We start from the raw sequence: 26,921 nt of genomic DNA, 5'->3' as shown, positions 1-26,921 counted from the left end.
CACACAATTCCAATTGACGAAAACAATGGACTGAAATCAATTTAGCGCGGTTGAAAAATCTTTTTAATTGGCGCTTTTTGTGGACTGCGATATCAGAGAGATACTTCTATATAAATCGGAATTAAACATATTCTTATTAAACACTAGCTGTGTCCGCGACTTCGTCCGTGTGGAATATTTATTATGGGCATCATTGAAGCCCTCAAGGATGAATAATATTCCCCGTTTTTTTCACATTTTCCATTATTTCTTTGCTCCTTATAGTTGTAGCGTGATGTTATATAGCTTAAAGCCTTCCTCGACAAATGGTCTATTAAACGCAAAAAGAATTTTTCAATTCGAACCAGTAGTTCTTGAGATTAGTGCGTTTAAACAAACAAACTCTTCAGCTTTACAATATTAGTATAGAAATTTGGTCCCTTGCGGGGTAGACATAGCCAACAATCTTGCCAAAAGTCAAATGATAGAATACATACATATATATGGTCACGTCTATATCCCATGCGGGGTAGAACGAGCCAACAGTCTTGAAGACTAAATGGCCACGTTCAGCTATTTGGCTTAATGATAGAATTGAGATTCAAATAGTGACAGGTTGCTAGCTCATTGCCTGAAAGAAGAATCCCAAGTTTATAAGCCTATCCCTTAATCGCCGTTTACGACATCCATGGGAAAGAGATGGAGTGGTCCTATTCTTTTTTGTATTGGTGCCGGGAACCACACGGCATGATAGAATTGAGATCTGAATAGGGACAGGTTGCTAGCCCATAAAAGGAATCCCGAGTTTTTAAACCCAGCCCTCAGTCGCCTTTTACCACATCCATGGGAACGAGACGGAGTGGTCCTATTCTTTTTTTATTGGTACCGGGAACAACACGGCCCAATATGTATGTATGTATGTATCTCCCTAGCTCTATTGTAAATAGCTGCAGCATTTGCAGCAAACTTAGTGTTGATGCAATGACAATGCATCAACACTAAGTTTGCTGCTGTTAAGTCAGTAGTTTGTCTCGGATAATCCATTCTGACAGAAACTACACTCGGTCACATTATTGTATTTCAGGCTGACTTTGTACATTGTACAGTCAACCGCATCTAGTTTCCCTGCTTGCACTTCTGTCTTGAGATTGTGTGGTACATACATATATATTGTCACGTCTATATCCCTTGCGGGGTAGACAGAGCCAACAGTCTTGAAAAGACTGAATGGCCACGTTCAGCTATTTGGCTTTATGATAGAATTGAGATTCAAATAGTGACAGGTTGCTAGCCCATCGCCTAAAAAAAAGAATCCCAATTTTGTAAGCCTATCCCTTAGTCGCCTTTTACGACATCCATGGGAAAGAGATGGAGTGGTCCTATTCTTTTCTTCATTGGTGCCGGGAACCAAACGGCCCAAATGTCCCATAAAGAATAAAAATCCTACTAATTTATAACGGGTTTGAGTCCACGCGGACGAATTCGCGGGCGGCCTCTAGTTATGAAAACAAATAGGATATGATGATAACTAAACAATGTAAATGTTTAAATCTAAAGACGATATAAGAATCCTAGTCGCTCGAGGTTCAAACATGCTGTGAATGGGTTCTTCCTTTAGCAGATCCACTATAAGTCATCCTAATTTGTTATTTTATGTATGTATTTTTTTATTGTTATATGTATTTGTGTTTTTTGTATTTATGTATTGTATTTGTAATGCACTTATGTATTTTGCAGTATGCATGTGGCAACTTAGGTAAAGTTTTTCTGTTTGGTCAGCTGGTTGACTGGTAGAGAATGCCAAACGACATTAAGACCGACTTTTGTCCATTTTTCTGTGCAATATTGTTTTAAATAAATATATATTAAGAAGTAAGTTAATATTTAAAAAAGAGTTTATTATCTTTTACCGCATAGACCGACCACGACAAAAAGCTGCGTTGCCAAACTTTATCTCTACTTTGTTTGTAACTCCATTAGACTCCCTGACTCGGCTCTTTTGATTATCAACAAAAACCCTTTTACGTGATACATTTTTTACGATATAATGGATAAAGTGTTGCCAACTTCTTCTATGGGAAAGCGCTATATTAGTCCTAAGATACGCCAGATTGACACAAATTTAGCTTCTATGCTGGTCTGTCTATACTAATATTGTAAATCTGAAGAGTTTGTTTGTTTGTTTGAACGCCCCAATCGCAGGAACTACTGGTTTGAATTAAACCATAAAGACCATTTATCGAGGTAGGCTTTAGGTTTTATAACATCACACTGCATCTATAAGGAGCGAAGAAATAATGGAGAATGTGAAAAATATCGGGGAAAATTATTCATCCTTGAGGACGAAGTCGCGGGTACAGCTAGTTAGCTAATAAACTTACTCCTTTCCCTTGATTGCCTTTTACGAAAAGAAGTAGCTGGCACACATATGTTTTTCCTTGGCTACCCGACCAGCATGGAACCTTGCACTAAATGAATGTGCTACTATTCCCTTAGCGGCCTTTTACGTCATACACGAGAAGGGATAGAGTGGTGCTATTCTATAGAGCTGAACCACACGGCGCTTTATAAAGTGTGACCAAAAAGCGCCAGATTTAGCGCCCAGAGCGCCAAGTTGGCAACACTAGATAAAGTACACGGGAATAATCTTTGTGAATTACGGAGAAAATGATTATGATGTCAGGGTTAAAGGGATTGTGCGGTTTCTATGAAAATTTTTGATTTATCTCGTCTTTTGATATATTTTATTTGCATAGAATTAATCTAACTTCTTATATTTAACATAGTATAAAACAAAGTCGCTTTCTGTGACCCTATGTCCCTTTGTATGCTTAAATCTTTAAAACTACGCAACGGATTGTGATGCGGTTTTTTTCAATAGATAGAGTGATTCAAGAGGAAGATTTACATATATGTATAATGACATCCATTAAATAGTGGAGAAATACTGTTATTTTTGAGGTTTCTAATGTGATGTCGTTAATTTTCATATTATTTTCCGCTTACATTGCAAACGCAGGCTGAACCCTACGAGATTTATCAAAATAATGTACTACCTAATTATTTGTACACATTGAAAAGGTCTACAGAAAACTCCGCGATGGTATATGTCTATCTCTCATGGATATCCCATAATATTATTTTTTTGTCATTCACTTTTTACGACAATCAGCATTGCACCCGTGCGAAGCCGGAGCTGGTTGCTAGTTAAAATGATTATCTTACTAATAATGTTTATTTATATATTCAAGTACTTACATCAAGGAAAAAACAAGAATAGAAATTTAACTGAAGAGAAATTTAGTACAAGGGCATTACTTATTTCTAGAGAAATGTTTGTACGCAGCTTAAAGTGCCCGTGTGGTTACGTCGTTAAAGGTGACTAAGGGAAAGGCTAATAAACTTGAGATTCTTAGCGATGGGCTAGCAAACCTGCCACTATTTGAATCTCAATTCCATCTTTAAATTATATATTTGAATGGGGCCTTTCAGTTTTTGCGAGTCTTTTGGCTCTGTCTACCCCGTAAGGGATAAAGAAGTATTAAATTTATTCAATGAGAAAAGATTACGTAAAGATTGATGGATGAATAGACAACAAGTATTCAGGAATCGTGGCAAGTTGAAAGACGTATCTTGTGCTTGTACGCTTCCAAACTGCCCTGTCTACCTCGTAACATAAAAACGTGAGCATATGTACAATTTTGTTATCAAAAAAAAATTGACAAAAGTACATTTGAACTAATTACAGCGTCAAACGACAAATTGTGACCATCTGCCGCTTTCATCTTCTGAAAATAAACTTAAAAACTTAGTGAACAAAGTTTACATTCAATTGTATAGTCGTGGCAATTTCTCCGAATGCATTAAGATGATATAGTGAGTTGCAGGAATGTTAACAAAAGACACACATGTTTTGTGTCTCGCTTCGTTTGAGAATACATACATACATATGGTCACGTCTATATCCCTTGCGGGGTAGACAGATCCAACAGTCTTGAAGACTGAATGGCCAAGTTCAGCTATTTGGCTTAATGATAGAATTGTGGGCCAAATAACTGAACGTGGCCATTCAGTCTTTTCAAGACTGTTGGCTCTGTCTACCGCGCAAGGGATATAGACGTGACCATATGTATGTATGTATGTATAGAATTGAGATTCAAATAGTGAAAGGTTGCTAGCCCATCGCCTACAAAAGAATCCCTATCCCTTAGTCGCCATTTACGACATCCATGGGAAAGAGATGGAGTGGTCCTATTCTTTTTATTATCATCTGATACTCTGTTTGTAATGTTGTTTCTAAAAGACAGTCACGACTCATGTCTCAAAGGTTCTCGTTTGAGAATAGGGGATATTCATGTTTTTTTTTTTTTTGTCATAAATCAATATTTTACTTCATTGTAATGTAGAAAAAAATATAATTAAGCTTCAAAAAAGTCTAGATATTTTTCAAAATGAAATTTAAAACTTTGAATTTATTTGAGCAGTTCAAACGCCGTCATTTTGCGCGCGCTTTGCGTGACGTCACGCGGCACTCTCAGTGTTTATTTACTGTGAACTTTTCAGTTACTTCGTACTTATTTACAGTATTGATAACTTTAAAATCATGGAAGAAGCCAAAAAGGCATCTTATAAGTACTGTATAGTACCAAAGTGCACAAATACTACTCGAAAAACACCAGACAAATTGTTTTTTCGTATTCCAGACGATGCGAATATACGAAAACTGTGGTGTAAGGTGATGAGAAGGGATAATGTATCTCCTAAATCGCGTTTATATTGTTGTGAAGATCATTTTAACGTAAGTATACTTTATTTAGGTACAGCATAGTGTGAATTAGTAAAGTACTAGTACACTCAAAAGAAAACAGTCGACGTAAATCAGGATATCAATTTATAGAAATTAAATCATTAATATATATATCTCAGATACACACAAAGTCAAAGTTATTATACTTGAGTGAACTTCAATAATATAACATGTACTGTACTTATATTATTATCTTGTAGACGTAAAAATATAAGTTTCAGAGTTATGGGTATAGGTTATGTTTTGGTGTATTATAAGTGAACTGCTGTATGCATTTATTAATAAAAATCCATGTTATGGGCTAAAATATTTTATGTAACATAATAATTACCTTGCAGCTTTCACTCCTCTGATCTCTGCGCTCGTAAAATCGGGATTTGATGCAAAATATGATGTCATCATAAATGCATCTATTTTCGGTAGATTGTCCGATTGTGCTTTGACAAAACCAGCTTCAGTCATCGTTCTACATTTACTACTAATCTAAACTAAACTCCACTACAATCAGCACAAGAAAACAGCTTTAAATATTTATTTTTCTCACTACACAATAGGAGCTTCGATACCGATAAATTCAATGTTGTGCCGCATGACGTCACATTTTATTCGACCAATGGTGGCGCGTTTTGCTATCTTGAATTTCGCGCCGTTATTTTGCACTTTTTGGATAATAATTTAGGGGTTTAAATAATAAGTAAATGAAAAAAAAAACCTTTCGATTATAATATGACGGTAATAAGTATTCGAGAAAAAAATACTTTAGGCCATTTAAAATTTTATGCATATCCCCTATTGAGTAATGTTATGCTTTTAAGTCGCGACGTAATAAAGAATGTAGTTTGGACATTAATCACAGCTATCATTGCAAATGCGAAAGTAAGTTTATTGTGTTTGTTTGTTACTTCTTGACGGGTTGTCTAATAAACTAGCCGTGCCCGCGACTTCGTCCGCGTGGAATTGTTATACATACATACATACATATGGTCACGTCTATATCCCTTGCGGGGTAGACAGAGCCAACAGTCTTGATAAGACTGAATGGCCACGTTCAGCTATTTGGCTTAATGATAGAATTGAGATTCAAATAGTGACAGGTTGCTAGCCCATCGCCAAAAAGAAGAAACCCAAGTTTTTAAGCCTATCCCTTAGTCGCCTTTTACGACATCCATGGGAAAGAGATGGAGTGGTCCTATTCTTTTTTGTATTGGTTCCGGGAACAACACAGCCGAAAAAAAAAATTGTTATATGATTGGTAGAATCATAGTGAAAATCAGCCATTGTAATGCCTAATTCAACTTTTAACCTGCCATTTTCCAGTAAATAAAACGGAAAAGTCTTGAATCATGTCACAAAACCTTAACCTGATTGACATATCGTCTTGAACCTTTATTGTATAATATTTTTTAAAAACTACCAATTAATTCTTTCGACAAACTAAAGAAAACTTTATTCATTACCTGACAAGGTTCATAATAAAATGATGATTTAATTAACTCGCCTCTTAGTGGAATATCATTATTGAGAACAAAGGAATGTAGGTTCTATCTTTTGAGCTTAAAGTTAATTTCGCTCTGGAGTTTTTAATCAGAATTCTTTACAGAAAATTGTGAAGGACGTTAATCCAAGTGAGAAACTGCTGTAGAATTATTATATTTTTTTATATATTTTTTTAACCTGCGCTTTAAAGATAACTTTGTTTGTCAGACACTTATATTTCTTACTAGCTGTGCCCGCGACTCCGTCCGCGTGGAATAGTTATTTTGGGCATCATTGAAGTTTTTTTTTCAGTTGTTAGGCGTCCTCTAAGGGTCAAACAAGGAGTCAGCTTTTTCAGTGAACTCTTACGGCGAACTATGTCGCGGGCAATTGCAAGTTCATTTATATAAACACAACTCTTTCCCTTATAAGGTAGACAGAGCCAACAGGAACGACTGAACAGCCACGTTCAACTGTAAATGATTTAACGAAGTACAAATTAAAATTTATTTATTTTTTGAGACAAATTACACAGATTGAGTTAGTCTCGAAGTAAGTTCGAAACTTGTGCTACGAGATACTAACTCAACGATTCTATATTTATAATAAATACGTATATAGATAAACATCCAAGACCCAGACCAATCAGAAAAAAATCTTTTCTCATCATGCCCTGCCCGTTATTCGAACCCGGGACCTCCGGTGTCACAGACAAGCGCACTACCGCTGCGCCACAGAGGCCGTTAAACAAATAAACTTAGATAACATCGTAGGCGTCTCTAAAATTTTATTTTTACATGTTTTATCCTAGACTTTCTAATAATAAAGATTTTCGTATAAATTCCTGAAGTAGAAGTATACAAACTTTTAAATCATTCAAATTTGATGTCAACAAAGTTATAACTCAACTGTTCAAGTACTGGTAACTTGATCGAAGTAATGTGATTAATTTGATCAAATTCTATATAAGGTATTGGCTCTCAAACTTGTTGTCTTAAGACTGTTTTAACTTTAATATTGTTACATAATTAGGTTGAAAAAAAAAACATATTACGAAATTTTTATAATAAATTGTTCTATTAAATTACAAAATAACAAAATAAAATGTAATGAAAAGCTGAAATTATTATGCTTTATTGAAATTACTAAATTAAAACTATAATTTTGAAGAGCAAGAAAAGTTATTTGCGAAGTCATGATTGCTCGCAAAAGCATAGGATTTTTATTTAAAGCCTCTTGAAGCCTCTTGAAGGCATTTTAAGGGATTATTTTCTCCCACTTTGAGAAACGCTGTTACACGAACTAGTTACAAGTTCACAAGCAAATGGCGGCGAGTGAGTGATTAGGATTATTTGGGTGTGAAAATTGTGTCATTTGAAATCAGAGAGAGTTCCGTGTGGTTCCCGGCACCAATACAAAAAATAATAGGACCATTCTATCTTCCCATGGATGTCGTAAAAGGCAACTAAGGGATAAGCTTACAAACTTGGGATTCTTTAAGCGATGGGCTAGCAACCAAATAGCTGACCGTGGCCATTCAGTCTTTAAATGACTGTTCGCTCTGTCTGCCCCGCAAGGAATATAGACGTCACCATATGTATGTATATGAAATCAGAGACTAAGACTAGTGTCGTGTGGTTCCGGCAGTTAACAATAAAATCTACCAATATTTTTCCCATGGATGTCGTATAAGGCGCTTAAGGGATAGGCTTATAAAATTAGCATTTTAGTTTGTTCGAGACTGTTAGCTCTGTCTATACCGCAAGGAATATAGACGTGACTTTATGTATGTATGTTAATGTACGTGTTTTTTCTCATAGCTTCCAGATCAGCTTGGAAATAATGAAAAACATTAGATGAATGTGTTTCCCTTAGTCGCCTTTTAAGAACTTCTGAATGTGAATGCTAACCGTGCAAAGCCGGGGCGGGCCGCTAATTGGATCATAAATACATACATGCATATTGTCACGTCTATATCCCTTGCGGGGTAGACAGAGCCAACAGGCTTGAATAGACTGAATGGCCACGTTCAGCTATTTGGCTTTATGACAGAATTGAGATTCAAATAGTGACAGGTTGCTAGTCCATCGCCTAAAACACAAGAATCCCAATTTTGTAAGCCTATTCCTTAGTCGCCTTTTACGACATCCATGGGAAAGTGATGGATTGGTCCTATTCTTTTTTCATTGGTGCCGGGATCCACACGGCACATATCATAAATACCTACTTGACATCGCCGAAGATCGTCCTTTTGGTGACGAGCCGTATCATCGCTCCAGCTACGTCTTCATCCTGTAGGGGGTAGACAGAGCCAAGCTTTCCATAAACTACGTAGGGATCATATCGATACAAAAATGTTAAACTACACTAAAAGTGTAGACCGAAGACATGTATGAGTTTATATACTGTCTGAACGAATTATGTGAGGGAATTGTGAACGCATCAGCTTAAGGCGTAGGGTGGCATGCATTTCGAAATTCTGAGGATTTTTTTAATAACAACATTATTTTAATCACTAGATGATGCCCACTATTTGCGCCGTGTGGGTCCCGGCACCAATAGAAACAAGAAAAGGACCACTCCATCTCTCTCCCATGGATGTCGTAAAAGGCGACTAAAGGGTAGGCTTATAAAGTTTCTTCTTTTAAGGCGATGGGCTAGCAACCTGTCACTATTTGAATCTCAATTCCATCATTAAGCCATATATCTGAATGTGGCCTTTCAGTTATTTTAAGACTGTTTGCTCTGTTTACTCCGTAAGGAATAAAGACGTGTTTATATGTTTTTGATGATGTTTCTTAAGTTGCGTTGACGTGATTAAGCGGTACCTTGTATCCTATTTTGAAAACGAAGCTATACATATGTATGTCAAGAGTCGAAACCGCCGAGCTTGCATGAAGAGAGTTATGAATGTGGATGAACGAAGGAAGTATGCAGAGATCTGCCTACCCCTGCGGGAAAATGGCGTGATTTTATTTATGTATCTATATATATGTATGTATATGTATGTATGTATATGTATGTCTGTATATGTATGTATGTATATGTATGTATGTATGTATATGTATGTATGTATATATATGTATACAATCTGCAAATATATAGCCCCATAAATATTTAAGTCATGGTCACCCCAGCGTAGTAATTCCTTTGTTTAAAGCTGTCTCGATGTTGTACACAGATTATCAAGATATTTGCGATACATTAAACAACAGATCTAGGGATTTGCTTCGATTAAATTAATATATTAAAATTTATTTGTAATCCAAAGACATTTAAAAGAAATATGTATTATATCAGAGATGATAAACTTTAGACAAATGAGTACCTACGTGCCGCTTTTTTTTACTCGAGATATCTCTTTTGTTTTGAAGTGAGATAATGGTGTGCGAGTTTAAATGGGGGCCGTGTGGTTCCCGGCACTTTTGAATAGGATCACTTCAAATCTTTCCCATGGATAAAAGACGACTAAGGAAAAGGTTAATAAACTTGAAATTCTTATTGTAAGCGATGGGCTTGCAACCGTCACTATTTGAATCTCAATTCCATCATTAAGCCATACAGCTAAACGTAGCCTTTTAGTCTATTTCAAGACTGTTAGCTCTGTTTACCACTCAAAAACGAAAAATATGTAATTTTTTAATGGAAGCGATGAAATTTTTAGAAAGTCAAACGACATGATTAATTCCTGGACATGCTGACGAAAGTTCATGTAAAAGTATAAGACAAGCTTGCATAAAAAGATTGATGAATGTTGACGAAGCATAAGAAATATGCAAAGATCGTGGCAAGTGGAGAGCAGTCTATGCCTACCCCTAAGGGAAAGGTACAATTTGTGTAAGTAATACAAAAAAACAAGAAATATATTAAACCGATTTAATTCACGACCACACTCAAATATCCATCGAGTATAGAGCAGGACAAACATATTTCATTTCAACTGCTTTATAATGATGGAATTTATGGCTCCAATAGTCTTCTCATATCGGCAAATGGCTTGATTTTCTTGGCCCATTGAGCGCAATTTAGATTTCATTGAATTTTCTCCGATAAATTTTTTAACACAATTTATCATTTTGATGTTAACTGTTAGGTTTCAGTTTAACAGCCAAGGTGACGGTGCACACCCTCTTCCAATATCTTTGTTAAATGATGCAAGGCGACTTGACAAATGAAACTTAATAGTCTCTGTAAAAATCTCTCGTTGTGATTTTTAGTATGTATGTACTATAATACATGCAATTAGTTTGACAGCCGTCAAACAATTACTGAAGGCTTGTTCGTTCATTTCATTCGGAACGAAACTGGTGTTAGATCCAAACAAAATTTATCGTGTGTTTACTTAAAAATAAAATGCCATGTGGTTCTCGGCACCAATAGAAAAAAAGAATAGGATCATTCCATCTCTATTCCTCCTCCCCGCGTCGTATACCTCATTGCTGAGGGTCGTGACTCCCCCGCTGAATCACTTTCTCTTTGATCTCTTCCTTCCACCTGTTGCGATCCTTTGCGTCGTGGAGGGCCTTATGGAGATCGGTGTTTAGTGACGATCGGATTTGATCCGACCATCTTGTAGGGCTGCGATCTCTATCCCATGGATGGCGTAAAAGGCTACTAAGGGATAGACTTCTAAACTTGGGATTCTTCTTTTAGGCGTTGGGCTAGCAACCTGTAACTTGAATCTCATTCTCATTTTTAAAGGATAGCATCTGAGCGTGCCCTCTCAGTCTTTTCAAGATTTTTGGCTCTGTCTACCTCTCAAGGGATATAGACGTATCTATATGTTTGAATGTATGTGTATTAACTGTTCTTAAATATCAACCCATGTACGAGTACATCTCTTCAATTTATCATGACCGAAACCAATCAAAATTAAACGCGTTCAAAATAGCGGGCTTCAGCTAAGTACTATCTATGTAACTAGTATATATATTAGTTACACTACTCCAAATAACATTCCTAACACGTATATTCTGATAATATTTCGTGTGAAAATATTTTCTTCACACTTTTCCTTGGAAAACACTCATGAGACTCCGAAACCTTTGTAACACAACACGTCAAAGATCCTTAAGGAAATCCTAGAAGTTTTTGGTAGAGAATTGATCGTTCCCGAGGGAGCGTTTCGTACAAAAGCCTGCATTTGTGTTGAATATCACTGTTATCATAAGAACATACAACGAAATATTCGTATTGACATAATTAGTTCTACATTCATTCATGTTTTTTAATGTAGACAATGTGCATTCGTCCAAGATTTAGATTAAAGAGATCTATATTTGTAAATTGACGTCCGATGAAAATGCTGTAGTGTAGTTTGTTCCGCCGCTTCTTCTACACATGCGCTTTGGAAGCGGTAGTAGTTATAATTAGATTTAAGTGATGTGACGTCAATAAGTGATACCCTGTATCCAATTTTGAAAATAAATCTTTTCTATTCTATTCTAACATTGTTTCATACGCACGTCTATATCCCTGGCAGGGTAGATTCTTGTGAAGAATGAAAGGCCACGTTCAGCTGTTTGGTTTATTTGTGGAATTGAGATTCAAATAATGACAGGTTACTAGCCCATCGCCTTATAGAAGAATCCCGAGATTATAAGCCAATCTCTTAGTCGCCTTTTGTGACATCCATGGTAAAGACCTTTTTCCTCCTGGCTTTAGTCCCGGTTGCATCCTCACCTCCCTGGAGAAGAGCCTGGGGTATGTCTTTGACCATGGATCTTGCATTGGGTGAGTCGCGAGTCATCCATGGTAAAGATATGTTGGGGTATTATGGGGAGCCGGGAACCACACGGCACAAGCTAGTTTATTTAAGCTTAGCTTGTGAACATTTTAACTACAATGCTACAAATATATTATTCAAAAGTACCACATACAATTTCAAATTCCCAGAAAAGAGAAAACCCCGAGAAATTATTATAGACAAGTTGGAATTGCTTTTAAACTTGTTACTATGACGTGTTGTAGAACAATTTGTATTGGATATCAACATTTCAATCAGAATTTGTTTGTTAGTATGTAGGTATATCAAGCATAATACGGGCGATTTTGTTTATAAAGTTTGGAAATGTGTATACTAGCATCCGCTCGTGGCATTGCTCGAGTTGAAAACATTCTGCAGGCAACCTTTTTGGTATACGCCATAGCAACGGTTGCCATGATGTTGTTTATTGGAGAGATGTCAAAAATAATTTTTATTGTTAGATGTTCTTAATTTTATGTTGAAAATAATATAGTGATTTTTAACTGATTATTTTTCTCTTCATTTCTCCTTCTTTCTTTTGTAGGAATAAATAACTTTAATAACTACACTTCCTACAATTCTAATTTTCTTCTTCCTCTAAGATTAAGTCCCGGTTGCATCCTCACCACTCTGGAGAGGAGCCGGGGGTACGCCTTTGACCATGGATCCTGGACTGGGTGAGTCAGGTTTTTACACGAAGCGACTTCCATCTGATCTATGCAACCATTGCAGGGGAACCTTAAACAGTATAGGATCATGGTTACACACCCAGTTGCCTGAATGTGCAGGTTTCCTCACGATGTTTTCCCTCACCGTAAGAGCATTTAAACTTATACATACATACATAAAATCACGCCTCTTTCCCGAAGGGGTAGGCAGAGACTACCTCTTTCCACTTGCCACGATCTCTGCATACTTCCTTCGCTTCATCCACATTCATAACTCTCTTCATGCAAGCTCGGCGGTTTCGGGTACTTTTGACCTGACCCTTTACCAGGACGTCCTTAATTTGATCAAGATACGTTCGTCTAGGTCTTCCCACTCCGACCTTTAAACTTATTATCACTTCGAAAATAGTTGTTAGCACATGATCGAGATGGGATTTGAACCTGTGCCTTTATGCGCATCACGCATTAAAACCGAGCACCTTACCAATTCGACCACAGACGCTCCGATATTGTAACATTCTAATATTTGAGCTTTTTCTGATTGGCCTGGGTCTTGTATGTTTATCTATATAAGTATTTTTATAAAATATAGTATCTTTGAGTTAGTATCTAGTAACACAAGTGTCGAACTTACTTCGAGGCTAACTCAATCTGTGTAATTTGTCCCGTATATATTTATTTATCATTTATTTAATGTATACAAAATTGGTAACTCTAGAAAGTAGAAATCCTTTTGATTCGAACACACGCCTCTGAAAGAGCCTTAAACTATGGAAAGGTATGTAACGTGTTCCGCTGTCAGCGTAAGATAGTCTTTGTCGCATTGTCAAAGATATAATATCGAAATAGACGTTGAATATAAACGCCTTTCTTTACATTTTCCTGTCTTGGGCCTAGACAGATAGGTAGATATAAAACTCTTTATTGCACCATAAGAGTAAAACATAAAAAAACAACATAAAACAGATAGGGATGGTACAAAGGCCTACTGGAATTAATATCTTTAGAAATAAGTAAAAATAAATAAATAAATATATGCGGGATAAATTACACTGATTGAGTTAGCCTCGAAGTAAGTTCGAGAATTGTGTTACGAGATACTGACTCAAAGATACTATATTTTATAACAAATACTTATATGGATAAACATCCAAGACCCAGGCCAATCAGAAAAAGTTTGTTTCTCATCATGCCCTGGCCGGGATTCGAACCCGGGACCGCCGGTGTCACAGACAAGCGTACTACCGCTGCGCCACAGAGGCCGTCAAAGTAGTGCTAAATTTCTCCTTAGTCTAAGTTCCAGTCGTATTTTTTCCTGGATGTACATAAATATCTAAATAAAGTAAATATTACATACATACATATGGTCACATCTATATCCCTTGCGGGGTAGACTAAGCCAACAGTCTTGAAAAGACTGAATAGCCACGTTCAGCTATTTGGCTTAATGATAGAATTAAGATCAAATAGTGACAGGTTACTAACCCATCGCCTAAAAAAGAATCCCAAGTTTGTAAGCCTATCCCTTAGTCGCCTTTTACGACATCCATGGGAAAGAGACGGAGTGGTCCTATTATTTTTTGTATTGGTGCCGGGAACCACACGGCACACTACTTCATTACTCTCTTAAAAAAAATAAAAAGTGAACAATAAAAATCTCATGTGTACCTCTATTTGTAGTCTATTTCTTTACCTATCAATGTCAGAACTATGTCTTGTCACCCACATCCCAACTCAGCGGGACTTGTAGAACTCAAAGTTTGAGTTGTTAAATGCTTCCAACTTATTCATATCACGGGTTTTTGATCATCCCCGACCAGTAAGGACTTTGAAAGTTGAATTTGTGCTGCCCCCGTAGCGTGGCACGCGCTACGCCGTTTTTATCGCGCGTATTTATGCTCCAGTCCGTGAAGTCTTTGTTTGCGCGATTTAGATTCTTAGCTGCTATTGGCTGAGCGCGTCATTTTTTCGCTATAATTGACAGTTTGTGTGTGACATTTGTTATGTCGTCACAGTTATAAAAAGAAGTTTGCAGTGATCATGGAAAGCCTGTATATGTGAATGAATGGTCAACTTTGTGGCGACATCTATTAAAAAATAAAAATCACGCGACGCTATAAGTCAAAAACAGCGAAAGACCAAAATCGCGAAATCAAAGATTTTACAGATTGGAGTATATATGCAACCTCCGACACAACATCGTCTGTCGCGCGGTTCCCGAGGCATAACACCTAGCCTGGCGGAAGATCTTCCCTTTCGTGGCGGTCGAGCCGAATCATCACTCCCGCTACAACTTTGATAATAACTTATACACATTGGTTTTACGTGTGGTTCCCGGCACTTGGAATAGGACCAATTTTTATCCATGGATGACCAAAAAGATGACTAAGGAATGGGTAATAAACTTAAAATTCCTCTTAAGCGAAGGGCTTGCAACCTGTCATTATTTCAATCTCAATTCCATCATTAAGTCTAGCAGCTGGGTGGACTTTCTCTTGTTGACTGTTGACTCTGTCTACCCCGCGGAGGATATAGACGTGATTATATATTATGTTATGTTTCGTTTATTTGTCCATTCATTTAACAGTAATAATTTGGATGAAATACGTGATTATATGTTATGTTATGTCAAGTCCATTCATTTAACAGTATTGATTTGGATGAAATAACTGTAATTATATTCTAATAAACAATTATGTCACCTGGTCAGGTCACGAACCCGGGACTTTGTGGTCTCGGCGAAGTGGTTTTCCCCACAAAGGACCTTCACTTCTTAGTACTCGTTAAATCACAGCGGGAAGTCACAGACTCAATTATGATTTCCTACAAATGTTGTTGGAAGTTTTAATTAAAATACCTGGCTTAAGAAACGCTATGTTTTTATAAAGGGAAGGGAAATTGCATTTTTTTAGTTACAAACCGTGTGCCGTGTGGTTCTCGGCAGTGCCGTGTGGTTCCCGGCACCATTACAAAAAAGAATAGGACCACTCCATCTCTTTCCCACGGATGTCGTAAAAGGCGACTAAGGGATAGGCTTATAAACTTTATAAATGCGAAAGTATGTTTATTTGTTTGTTTGTTACCTCTTCACAGGTTATCTACTGAATTAATCTTCTTGAAATATCACGAAATCAAGAGTCTGGAGAAGTACGTAGGCTTCCTTTCAACCCTGTAGAAACTAAAATTCCTGTGGGATTTGCGAAAAACCTTTTTTGTAGGTAGCGCTAAAGTCGTCGCTTTTTGTATGTGGCGTTTAATTATTGGCTTTTATAAGTGGTGATAATTTCGTCACATTTTTTGTAGATGGCGTTAAATTCGTCGTTTTTTGTAGATGAACCTAAATTCACGCGAACGAAGCTGCGGATAAGAGCTAGGTCCTTATTATATGCAAACTTGTTTACGTAGCGTTAGCAAAATCGACGTGATATAAATCTTACATCAGATGAAATACGGTATGCGAAGTGCGCTATGGAGCGTAAGCAAAACAAGATGGATTGAAATCAAACGTTCGCGTGTTTACATTTGAATCTTATTTAGTTTCTTACCTTATTTATATCAAATCCATACAGATAATCACGTCTATATCTTGTTTGTTTGTTTGTAATATCTTTATTGCAAAGAAATTTAAACAGTCAAAAGAAAATACTAAGTACATACTTATACATACATACATAAAGATCACGCCTCTTTCCCGCAGGGGTAGGCAGAGACTACCTCTTTCCACTTGCCACGATCTCTGCATACTTCCTTCGCTTCATCCACATTCATAACTCATACATATTTATAAAAGATACAAATCACTTGCAATGGCGGACTTATCTCTTACAGAGTAGACAGAGCCAACATTGAAAAGACTGTAAAGCCACGTTCAGAGCTGTATGGCTTAAAGATGGAATCGAGATTCAAATATTGACAGATTGCTAGCCAATCGCCTACAAAAAGAAATCCCATATTTATAAGCCTCTTGCTAGCCATCTATTACGACATCCCAAAGAATAGATTTGGAGTTGTCCTATTCTTCAGTTTTTGAGTATTGTTATTTAGTGCTCGACTGGCTGTGCAGGCTCGACTGGCTGTGCACAGGGGCGTGTTGGTCCCGACATTAATGTATGGGAGTGAAAGTTGGGTATGGCAAAAGAAGCATGAAAGCAGAATAAATGCAGTGGAAATGAGAGCGTTAAGGAGTATGATGGGTGTGAAATTGAGTGACAGGATAAGGAACAGCGTGATAAGGGAATGTTGTGATGTGAAAGAAGATGTAGTTACAGGAATAGAAAAGGGTATGTTAAGATGGTTCGGTCATGTGGAGAGGATGAATGAAAGCAGGTTGACTAAGCAGATATACAAGGAGAGTGTGGAGGGAAGGGTCGGAGTGGGAAGACCTAGACGAACGTATCTTGATCAAATTAAGGACGTCCTGGTAAAGGGTCAGGTCAAAAGTACCCGAAACCGCCGAGCTTGTATGAAGAGAGTTATGAATGTGGACGAAGCGAAAGAAGTATGCAGAGATCGTGGCAAGTGGAAAGAGGTAGTCTCTGCCTACCCCTCCGGGAAAGAGGCGTGATTTTATGTATGTATGTATGTATGTATGTTATTTAGTTATTTAATTTTTAATATCACGTTTGTGCCGTGTAGTTCCCGGCACCAATACAAAAAATATTAGGACCACTCCATCTCTTTTCCATGGATGTCGTAAAAGGCGACTAAGGAATAGGCTTACAAACTTGGGATTCTTTTTCTTCTCTTCTAGTCTTCTCAAGACTGTTGGCTCTGTCTACCCCTTAAGGGATATAGACGTGCCCATATGTATGTATGTACGTTTTTTTTATAATGTGTAATAATTTCTTTGTTTCAGATCATTCCTCGTGCCAATCCACAATAAGTTAAATGTAAGTATTTCTCAATTTACCAGCCGTCTTTACATAATCATAAATTACATGTATATACATATATATGTAATTGATGATGTATGTGCCGTGTGGTTCCCGGCACCAATAGAAAAAAGAACAGGGCCACTCCATCTCTTTCCCATGGATGTCGTAAAAGGCGACTAAGGGATGGGCTTATATTATAAACTTAGGATTCTTCTTTTAGGCTATCGTAAAGCCAAATAGCTAATCGTGGCCTATCAGTCTTTTTAAAGACTGTTGGCTCTGTCTACCCCGTAAGGGATATAGACGTGATTATATGAATGTATGTACATACATATATATCAAGTCTTAATATCTTACGAGGTAGACAGAGCCAACAATCTTGAAGAGACTGAAACGCGACGCGCAGCAGTATGGCGTAATGGTGGAATTTAGATTCAGAAAAGTGACAGGTTGCTTGCTCGCCTTAAAGAAATCCGAAGTTTATAACTCTTTTCCTTTATTGTCTTTTACAATATACGCGGGAACACAAGCAGCTGGATTTCAATTTCTGTGCAAAATTATCAATTGCTTTTTAAATACCACTACTTTTCGTTAAAAACGATTCTTATGCCCGAATTAAAAACACCTTTAAAAGATAAAGCTAATTATTGCTATCTTTACCTTCAAATTGTTCTGTATCACGCATAGCTCCCGGATTTGAACCTTTTGACCCTCGTCTTTTGACCCGCTCAATGAAAATCCCCTTATGACCCAGTTCCAAGTGACCATTCGACCCAGGGTAAAAAAAATCGGTTGTCTGTTAAGTCGGTTTACTGACGATAGTTGAACGTGACAACGTCTTAAGAAAATACTGATGGAATTGTAGCATTTTTCAAAAGAAAATTTCAATTTCATTTGTTTAATAGATTTGTGTGTATATAGAGAAGGAGGTATACGCTGCCGAACGCGAAGGCCGATTGTGCCTCTTTGTCGCTCGTTCCGCGCTCTCGCTTGCACTTCAAGCCTTACATGGAACGCCTCAGAGCGAGGTAACGCCGCATGAGTCATGTTTTTTCGTGCGTCCGGCTCAATCGAATTATAAGGCGTTGTCACGTCAAAAAAATATTCTTTTAGGCGTTGAAGACGCCGGTTATATCAATACATCTCCGGATATGAACCCGGTATCTGCTTTTTGTCCATAATCCTGACTTGTGTAAGCTATAATTAGTACACGCTTAGGGAACCCTATAAGGAACTTACATGCCGAACATCAACATACATACAAACATATAATCAAGTCCATATCTCTTGCGGGGAAGATAGAGCCAACAGTCTCGAAAAGACCAATTGGCCGCGTTCAGCTGTTCGGCTTAGTGATAGAATTGAAATAATGACATGTTGCTAGCCCATCGCCTAATAACAGAATCCCAAGTTTATAAGCCCCTTAGTCGCCTTTTACGACATCTATGGGAAAGAAATGGAGTGGTCCTATTCTTTTTCTATTGGTATATTTTTAAGTTTGGGTCGAATCTAATGGGTCAGAACAGCCCGTAGTCGCATTTTTAAACCTGTCTAATGGCTATTCTATGACGTCACGTCAGCACAATTCCGAATGGAACAATCGTTCCAATCTCTAGTGCCTCGTCAGCGAACGTTATTTGCTATTATGCACTATCACATTTGAAAACCAACTCTATTGTAAACCGATAAAGTCTATAAACGAACAAAATTTCCGTGAAGACAGTTATTTTTTCGGTTCCAGATTTGAATATCTGAAAGTTGGTAATATTGTCGTTTGTGTGAAATTTCGTTCGAATTTCGAATATGAAATGTGGTGTTCATCTTAGGTTCGTATTAAAAAGGTTTTTGACACAGGCATCACTGTTTTTTATTCTATATTTGAATTTTGACTGTAGTAGTTGGCAACGCTGTCGTTTGAATTTGGAATATGAAATGTGGTTTTCAACTCGGGTGCACTTTAATAGCTTTGTCATTTTGACATCATGAATATTGCGGGTTAATTATAACATACCATATTATCCACAGAGATTTAAAGTTGATTTTTCTCAATAGATGGCGCTTTTTTAAATATAACCGATTGAAGAAGGAATTCCTACAAAGTATAAAGCAAAGTCTTGCCGCGTCTATCCCTATGTCTGTATGTATGTTTAGATCTTTAAAACCACAAAACGGATTTTCATGCAATTTTTTTATGGATATATATGGACATACAAACCTTCCTATTGAATCACTTCAAAATGCTACCCATGCGAAGTCGGGTCGGGTCGTTAGTATTATTGTAATTAACATTTCCACGTCACTGAATTCGGGTTACACCGCCATGAAATTACATATTTCCTGCCGATTGGGTGTTAAAGAGCGGACGTGTACTTTAATTTAAATTCCTTTCCGGGATATAAATCAACCGGGTTCTCGAATGGAAGAAAGAGAGAACAGATATATAGTCACTGTTCCATCTTCTTCCTCCTGGCGTTCGTCCTGGTTACATCTTTACCTCTCTGGAGAGGAGCTTTAGGTGAGCTTTTATGACTATGATCCTGGTATGGGTGAGACTGGTTTCTACACGAAGCTACTTGCATCTGTCCTCAATCTTTGCAGGGGAACGTAACTCGTGTAGATTATCTGTCCATCCAGTTATTTGAATGTGCAGGTTTGTTCATGTTCAGGCAATAAATACAAACTTTAGTGCCGGAAATCTTCATTCACATGAATGTCGTAAAAGGCGTCAAAGGAATAGGCTTATGAACTTGGGATTCCTCTTGCAACCGAGGGGCAATTGAAATATGGTATCCGTCACTATTTAAATCTCAATTACATATATATAAGCTGAACGTGGCCTTTCAGACTTTTCAAGACTGTCTACTTCGCAAGGGATATAGACGTTGTAGGAAGTATAGTTATAAAGTTATTTATTCCTACAGAAGATGGAAGGAGAAGAGAGGAGAGATATAATCAGTTTTAAAAATAACTATATTACACGAAGAAATAATGGAAAATGTGAAAAAAATCGTGGAAGGAGCATCCTTGAGGGCTTCAATGATGCCCAAAATAACTATTCCACGCGGACGAAGTCGCAGGCACAGCTAGTAGGTATTACATATTAACATAAAAATTAAGAACATCTAACAATAAAAATTATTTTTGACATTATCTCTAACAAACAACATCATGGCAACCGTTGCTATGGCGTATAACAAGGTTTGCCTATATAGACGTGATGCATGAACCGTATGTTTCCACGAAGCCTCATTTCTGTACCCTCGCCAATTCTGCCCTGGTATAACTAAAATGCCGTTATCTGCCAAATCCTTGTTTTAAGTAAAACGTCAAAAACTGCGGTAAAAATTTAAACTGATGCCATACATCAATGAGAACGCCTATTTATGACTTAAAGGTACCAAAAAGTCGTACATATAAACAGATCGAAAGAGATTTTTTTTTCTTATTTTACTGGTAAAAAGGTGTAAATCCTGATAGATAGATAGATAGATAGATAAAACTCTTTATTGCACCATAAGAGTAAAACATACAAAACAACACAAAGATCCTGATGTCAGATAACGGCATTTTAGTTATACCACGGCGGAATTTAGGTCCGGGTGAATGGCGGGAAAATAAAAGTCGGTGAGCCACTCGCACCCGGTCCAAAGTAAATGAGGTGTGTGACAAACAAACATCGTTTATTGGTTGACTAGCTGTGCCCGCGACTTCGTCCGCGTGGAATAAATCTTAAAAAATGAACATAAAAGTGGTTATTGTAAGTAAACCTTAAGAGATAGATATATGCTCTCGCGGACTTTTTTGTGGCAAAAAATGAGTACTTCACATCTTTAGTACATTGTTTTACTATATCTTTGTTGGTTTGCGCAGCGTTCGCGTGGAAAGCTCGCAGATGGCCGACTCATTCAACTTTCACCTGCATTGTTGACGTTTCCCGTAGGAAATCCGGGATAAAATGTAGCCTATAGCCTTCCTCGATAAAATAGACTGTCTAACAGTGAAATTATGTGCGCCTGAGTTTTTTTTTCGCCATCTTTGTTTTGCAAATGCGGAGATATTTACGTAATGCTTGTTTCTTTTTATTTGGCGGAAAAACGTTATGGTTAGTCAACGTTCGTATTTATGTGTTATCTTCCCTCTTTCTCTAAATCTGATGACAAAATGTATAGTTAATATACATACATACATACATATGATCACGTCTTTATCCCTTACGGGGTAGACAGAGCCAACAGTCTTGAAAAGTACTGATAGGCCACGTTCAGCTGTTTGGCTTAATGATAGAATTGAGATTCAAATAGTGACGGGTTGCTAGCCCATCGCCTAAAAGAAGAATCCCAAGTTTATAAGCTAATATAGTACTGGTAAACTTAAACGATAAGTATAAAGTAAAAAAACTGTGTTTCTTCTCGTAGGCTAGCGACCTGTTACTATTTGAATCTCAATTCTATCACTAAGCCATACAGCTGAACGTGGCCATTCACTCTTTTCAAGATTATTGGCTCTGTCTACCCTACAACTGTCTATACTACTGTAAGGCTTAATGATGGAATTGAAATTTAAATATTGGTAAGTTGCTATCGCCTACAAGAGACTCCAAAGATTACTAGCTTCATCATTTAAAACTTACACGTTACATTATATTTGTGGCGAGATCACTAACCTCACACGAATAGAATAGAATAGATTTTTTTTCAAAATTGGATACTAGGTAGCACTTATTGACGTCACATCACTTAAATCTAATTATAACTACTACCGCTTCCAAAGCGCATGTGTAGAAGAAGCGGCGGAACAAACTACACTGCAGCATTTTCATCGGACGCCAATTTACAAATATAGATCTACATACATACATACATACATATAATCACGTCTATATCCCTTGCGGGGTAGACAGAGCCAACAGTCCTGAGCGGACTGATAGGCCACGTTCAGCTATTTGGCTTTAAGATAGAATTGAGTATTAAATGCGAAAGTGAGTTTATGCGTTTGTTATATGTTCACGAGTTATCTTCTGTATAAAAATCTTCTTGAAATATTACGTAAGTTTATATTATAATTAAGAGTCTGGAGAAGGACATAGGGTACCTTTCATCCCGGAAAAAGCTACATTTCCCGTGGGATTTGCGAATAAAAAGCGAAGCATTTTGCAGGTGCATTTTGTGGGTGGCGCAAAATTCTTCGCTTTTTGTAGGTGGCGTTTAATTTGATGTTTTTTTTTTGTAGATTAATTAGAAAATTAGTAGTGAACCTGCGGGTGAAAGCTGGTAAGTCATAAGTGCATATGATATGACATTCTCCTAAAATAAACATCAACTCTGTTTATGAAAGTACTCTCAAACAGATTCTGTTTGTGTTCAAAGTTTCAGACGAAATAGCAGTTTCATTTCATTTTCTCATGTCATAAAAACTTTTTCAACTAAACATTATAACGAAATCTAACCGTTTTGAGGTACACTTATATGATACTAGCGACTTCGTACGGGTATCATTAAAACATATGAAACATTCTCTAGAATCACTCTATCTATTAAAAGAAACTTCTTAAAACTCTGCCGTGTAGTTTTAAAGATGTAAGCATACATACAAACAGATAGATAGACGCGGGAAGCGATTTTGCTTAAAACTATTTAGTTATTATCGCCGTAGGTCTTTTTCTTCGGAGTCTGTTTACCCCATCAGTGATAACAAATATATATAATCACATTTACAGGAGGGGTAGGCAGAGACTACATCTTTCCACTTACGACGATCCCTGCACACTTCCTTATTATATTTATGCAATACGCTTCTCATAAAAACTATCATTCATTCTTAATTGAGTAATTCCCACTAAATGCACTCCGCCTTGCATTAGCAACTGGCAATTAAGCTCGTTTGAGAAAACAACGAAAGCTTAATTATCTGTTAAGTTCAAGAGTTGAAAGCGTGATTCATTCGCTGTTGTTCTGAACTATGCTCACGTCAAAAACACTTAGAACATAGAGAATTCAATTATTAACAGCTATTCATTTAGTTCCTATTGTAGTTAGATATTAAAATGGAATTATTCTTTGTATTTAAATGTACAAACTAAATAGTGGTATAGTTATTTGTCAGAGACCGTTATCTTTGGGTTTTGTGAATATAGGCTCTGTCTACCCTTAAAGGATGAAGATGTGACATTTGTGTGTAAATCTTTCTATCACACAACATCTCCTTAGACCCCATTTTGCTTACTACACAGGCAGATTTTGGTCGAACAGACTCAAATTATTACATTAAAAAATATATAGGAGATCCACAAGTTTAAGACGAAGTTGTTTATAAACCTTTTTACTTTGATCGACTTCTACAATCTGCTTAGAAGAAGCAGTTGGTAAATTTTTGTAACACAATACATAAATTTTATTACCAGAACAACTCGTTTGTTAAATAATATCTTCAATGAAAATAATCAAATAGCAATAAAATTGTTAAAATTGCCGAATCTTTCAATGTCACAGTCGTAAACCACGAAAAAATCGTGAGTACTAACTCAAAGTAATGGGACACGACTAATGAAATCGTTAATTTTTGCTCTAGTGACGTCAGACGAACAGAGGCCTCAGATTTAAAGTTTATGTGTTTCCTTCCATTTCATTGTTAACTTAATAACATTTTATTATAACTTTTTTACTCAGTTATACTATAAATTTTACTCAGTTATATTTAAAAATAATTCTAAGTACATCTTTTCGCTCGAAAGATTTAGTCTCTGCGAGTGGAAAGAGGTGTGATTTATGTACGTATGTATTCAGTAACTTGTTATTTTACTCTCTGTACTATCTAAGCATCATTTGTTCAAAACCGTTAGCACTTGGCCGCTAAACTTGAATGAAGAGAACTATAAATGTGAGTAAAGGGTAAGATAATGCAGATATTATGGTGAAGAAAGAACCGTGCATCACCGCATTCTGATAAAATGTCAGTTTTAGGAGTTAGGTCTTTCTACATTTATTTTTTGAGACCAAAGACTTAATATTTTCTCTTCCCTAAACCTCTCCACCGGTTTCGATCAAGTCGCGTTGATTGCCATATAATTGAAAAAATCGTAACAACGTTTGCTTAGGGTGCGCCATTTGTCTCTGTGATTGAGTCCAGTGCTCTGAATGATATTGGGGTGTAATTGATACGCGGGATTTGAAGTAATTGGATTCTAAGTAATTAAAAAAAGGACTGTTTGTTTACGTCGACGATATTTTACTTAGAATTATAGCTACAGTTTTGTTAATGGCTGATAATTCATAATGCATTTTTTTCTTTCTCTTTGTACACACTATAATTACACTATATAGTCCCAGTTACATCCTCACCACTCTAGAGAGGTAAGCCCTTGGGATTGGGTGAGTCATTAAATTTTAACACGTATCGAATCCCATTTGACCTCCGCAACCCTTGCAGTGGAACCTAACCAGTATTGGATCATGGAAACACATCCAGTTTCCCAAATTCATACACTATTCCCAAACAAGATAATCCAGTCCACAAACTTTTTCTAATCCAATCTCGAGCTCTCCAAACTGGACCATCAGAGGTAATGTTGCGTGTCTAATGGTCACAAGTGAAGCGGCGATGTCTCATAAACAACCATTTCTGTAAGAGGGTTACGTGATATGTGCCGAGAAATTGAGGGTTCTTATGAACGCAGTGGAGTTTTTTTAGTTAAAAGCAAAACTATGGTTCTTCATTTTTAGGGTACAGTAGACAAAATACTGAAACGATTTTTACATCTTCATCATTTCCATTATATTATGACGAATGTATTATGTTTTATGCGATGGGCTAGCAACCTGACACTATTTGAATCTCAATTATATCATTAAGCTAAACAGCTGAAAACGGCCTTTCAGTCTTTTCAAGACTGTTGGCTCTGTCAAGGAATATAGATTTGAGTAAGAATCTATATAAACAGACTACTAAACAATGTAAAACGAGTAGATCGTTTGTCATCATATAATTGCTTTTATGAGATCCTTGGCTCTCATTTAAACCCGTGCAGTACTAAGCATAATCTTTATTATACATCTATCGACTTCCCGGTTGTATAAACCACAGATAAGTTTGAAAATAGACGCTTAACATCTACTTAATAGATGACACACACTTTATGATTATACATACATATGATCACGTCTTATCCCTTGTGGGTAGACAGAGCCAGCAGTCGCGAAAGACTGGCCACGTTCAGCTGATTGGCTTAATGATAGAATTGGGATTCAATCAAATAGTGACAGGTTGCTAGCCCATGTATGTAAAATTTTTTGTTTAAATGTTGACCCCTAGATTAGTGTCCTTAAATAAAGTTGTTTAATCTATCTAGTTATTAGTCTGCGGTGTAGACCAAAGGGTTGCTGTAACGTCTTTATAATTATCACGTTATCTCCCATTAGGATTAACAAGGGTATTCAATTTTAGGATTACTGTAGTTGGCGCTGGAATTTGTTATTTATATTTAAAAGTTAAATATATGTATACTTGTTTAAGTATTTGTTTTGTGGGCGGAAGACTTCATGAACTTTGTCCTTCAAGTTCATGTTAAGATGTTACAATTCATAAATTTATTTGTTAGTCATTATTTTCTTGTAATATTTAGGTCATATTTTCAGGTCTCAATGTACGAGTGTCTTACCCTCGTTTTAATAAGTAGACTACCTCTTTTTCATGTTTACACCACTTTAGTATAATACATACATACATATAGTCACATCTATATCCCTTGCGGAGTAGACAGAACCGAAGCATTGAAAATTATAGGTTACGTTCAGCTGTTCGGCTTTATGATAGAATCGAGATTCATTTAGTGCTAGCTCATCGTCTACAAGAAAAATCCCAAGTTTATCAGCCTATCCCTTAGTCGCCTCTTACGACATCCACGGGAAAGATATGGAGTGTCCCTATTCATTTTTCTATTGGTGCCTGTGTCATACATCTAAGGAGTTGTAAATACGTAAGTCGAAAGACTTTAAGAAACAAAATGGCCTCTCAACAGTTCGCTACGTGCACTCAGTGCAAAGTCGGACTCCTTAGGGAGTCTCACGGCAAATAAAATCTAACGTTTTCCAAAAGTTACGTTGCTTTCATACACGGGGCACTGGCGCAGTGTGAATTTCGTACGGTTTTCTAAAAAGAATTGTCGCTTTCGTGATTTTAAAGATATCTGAATTGGTATGTGTTAGACATTCAAATGTGCGCGTATCCGAACGCAGGATATATAATTAATATAATATATATACATATAACATTAATAATATATATTATTATTATATTAATATATAATATTAATCATTAATATATATACATTAATATTCAGGATGTCAGCCATCACATAGACGCTACATGTTATTATA

General features: G+C 36.8%; 1 protein-coding gene across 1 annotated transcript in view; it reads left to right on the top strand.

The window, feature by feature from the left end:
* LOC106130408 (nephrin) overlaps positions 1–26,921 on the top strand; it is a 348,487-nt gene that overhangs the window by 118,667 nt on the left and 202,899 nt on the right. The window contains exon 2 of the mRNA XM_060951944.1: positions 17,532–17,565. The gene's annotated coding sequence lies outside the window, so the exon portion shown is untranslated. The remainder of the gene's footprint in view (positions 1–17,531; positions 17,566–26,921) is intronic.

Source organism: Amyelois transitella, chromosome 27, assembly GCF_032362555.1.
Source record: "Amyelois transitella isolate CPQ chromosome 27, ilAmyTran1.1, whole genome shotgun sequence".
In the NCBI taxonomy this organism is placed as follows: domain Eukaryota; kingdom Metazoa; phylum Arthropoda; class Insecta; order Lepidoptera; family Pyralidae; genus Amyelois; species Amyelois transitella.
The sequence above is the reverse complement of the archived record's forward strand: the minus strand, read 5'-3'. Positions and strand labels throughout refer to the sequence as shown.